We start from the raw sequence: 2,924 nt of genomic DNA, 5'->3' as shown, positions 1-2,924 counted from the left end.
TTTTCAATCCAACCAAGCAACTAAACATCACAACTAAAAATAGAAGAGAATCTCTGCACATTTTTTACCTGCTTTTCCCTTTCTTAATTCTTCATATTTGTGTTGTTATACCATATTTCATGGTAAAACACAGGAAATCTCATGAAAAGTATGGGTTGGAGAGAAGAGGATGCCCCTGATTTCCCTAGACTGAGTATTAGAGCCCTGTTACTCCTGTTGAGGAACTCAAGTTAATCATCATGACTCGACCATTGCTGGTTGCATACTCTGCATTCAGTCAGTCTGTCAATCTCTTATCAACTTTCCCTGGTACCCTAGCATATCCATTCCACAGGAGTCTTTCATTCCTGGGCTGTTATTTCCCTTAGGTCAATGCTATTGCATGTCATTTTGTGCCATCTCCATTTCCCTGCACTTAAACTCCTTCATGGTCCCCTGTAGCAGTGGGCTTGGCGAAGCCATTTTGTACAAACCTAACATTGGGTGGGCAACTGAAAACAAATGGGCCAATTCCTTTTCCTAAGGATCTGGAATAGGTCCAAAAGAAAGTTGGTCCCTCTTAGTATGGCCAAATGTATAGGCTTATGAACACAAATTCAGAGGTGATGAAGTGGCCACGTTTTCTACCACGTGAACCTAAGGGTGGGGAAAGGAGCTTACAGAGAGAGAAGAATGAAGAAGAGGAGTCTGGGTGGTCTTCCAACAGTCCTTCCTACAGGCCACCTGCCTTCTTGGTCTTAAAGCCGTGAGACAACCTGGATTTCCCCTTTGGGCTTTAGGTTCACTTGCCTATTTCTGGCACTTTCAGCCAGAAAGAGCCTTTGTTACTAAACACATATCCATAAAAATCAAGGTTTTATTTTTAAGTGTATTATAAAAATCTAAAGCTAGCTGAAGACCATAAATATTAGGAAATAAAGAGAAAATTGTCACTGTGATATACTCCGATATGTGAAATAACCAGGTGTCCTAAAAAAATCCAGGCTGAGGAAATCTACTCTCATCAAGTATTGAAATCTATTCTCATAAAGTGTGCTTGGGACCCAGCAGAAATTAAGACAGAAAAATGCAGAAGAAAGTCAGTATCTACATGGTGGACAATTTGTTTCTTCCACCTGTCACACAATTACTCCCACCTCTCCTGACCACTGCTTCTCCTGTCAGTCAGTGGGCCATTCTGATAATTAACGAAAACTGTGGAGAGGGTCTCTGGGGTAGGAGTGTAGGAGAAAGTCTGAGAGTAGGTGGCAAAGAAATTGGCCTCTGGTTCCAGAACTGATTATTCCCTGTAATGATACAAGTGACACAAGGGGCAGACTGGCTGGAGCATGCAGGTAAGCCACAGAAAGTCCAGAAGGATGTGTACGCATGGGAACAGACAGGAGGGCTCGGCTATTGCACTCAAGTGACAAACCATAGGTAGGTAAGCTTTTTTTAAAGAACTATGCACGCACGCATCCAGGACAAATTAGATTTAATCTGAAAACCTCCATGTTTGTTAATCATGTTAAAATGAGGCTTGTTATTTAATATGCTATCTAATAGTTAATATAATAAGTTTCTCACAAGTCAAATCCTTAAAATCCCTTCCTCCTTGGTGTCTTTCATGACAATGAGGCATATATTAGATGTTGAGTAACTGTGACAGTTTTTAACTAAGTTTATAGTTCTCTGGGCAAGAACCAGTCATTGTACATGGCAATGATGATCCTTAGCAAATAACAGCAGTTATTATAACTAACTCAATTGCCTTACTAAAGCTAACTAGAACGTTTAAGAAGGAAATATATAAAATCAATAATAATATGAATGCATATATTTAGATTTTCATCTGTAATTACTTTACAAAATTAAGTCTCCTGATAGAAATGTAGGATAGAAAACTAACTCTAACCTAAACCAAATATAACCTAAAACAAATATAACATGCTTGCAAAGGATTTCTTTTCCTTTATTCACTTCTCTCTGATTTTTTAAAAAAAAATTTTTATAGTTTATTTATTTTTGAGACAGAGAGAGACAGAGCATGAGCAGGGAAGGGGCAGAGAGAGAGGGAGACACAGAATCTGAAACAGGCTCCAGACTCTGAGCTGCCAGCACAGAACCGATGCAGGGCTCAAACCCATGAACCATGAGATCATGACCTGAGCCAAAGTCAGATGCTTAACCAACTGAACCACTCAGGCGCTCCTCAGATTTTATTTTTTTAAGTAAGCTCTCCACCCAATGTGGGGCTTGAACTCATGACCACAAGATTGAGTTGCATGCGCTCCTGACTGAGCTAGCTAAACACCCCTCTGATTTTTCTTTTTAAAACTTTATTTTTGGAGGCACCTGGGTGGCTCAGTCAGTTAAGCATCCAACTTCGGCTCAGATCATGATCTCACGGTTTGTGAGTTGTAGCTCCTCATCTGCTCTGCACTGACAGTGCAGAGCCTGCGTGGTATTCTATCTCTCCTTCAGGATTCTCAGCCCTATTTCCTGGTCTACTGATTCTTATCCCACTCCTCCATTGTTTTAAATAATACAGCTTTGCAGCTAAGTTCTGAAATTGGTAAATGTGAGTCCTCCAACTCTGTTCTTCATTGTCAAGGCTTTTGGCTATTCTGAGTCCCTTACACTTCCATGGGCATTTTGGATCAATGTGTCAATTTCTGCAAAGCAGCAAACTGAGATTTTGATAGGGGTTGCATTGAGTTTGTAGATTAATTTGGGAACTATTGCCATCTTAACAATATTGTGTCTTCTAGTCCATGAATTATGGGATGTCTTTCCTTTCATTTAGCTTTTTAATTTTTTCCACGTTTTGTAGTTTTCAGTGTACAAAACTTACATTTCTTTTGTTAAATTTATTCCTGAGTATTGTTTCTTTTTGAGACAATTATGAATGGAATTGATTTCTAAATTTGTATATTGTTCTTTGG

The sequence above is a fragment of the Hyaena hyaena genome, unplaced genomic scaffold (assembly GCF_003009895.1).
Source record: "Hyaena hyaena isolate Hyena2069 unplaced genomic scaffold, ASM300989v1 scaffold_1682, whole genome shotgun sequence".
NCBI classification, from domain to species: Eukaryota; Metazoa; Chordata; class Mammalia; order Carnivora; family Hyaenidae; genus Hyaena; species Hyaena hyaena.
The sequence above is the reverse complement of the archived record's forward strand: the minus strand, read 5'-3'. Positions refer to the sequence as shown.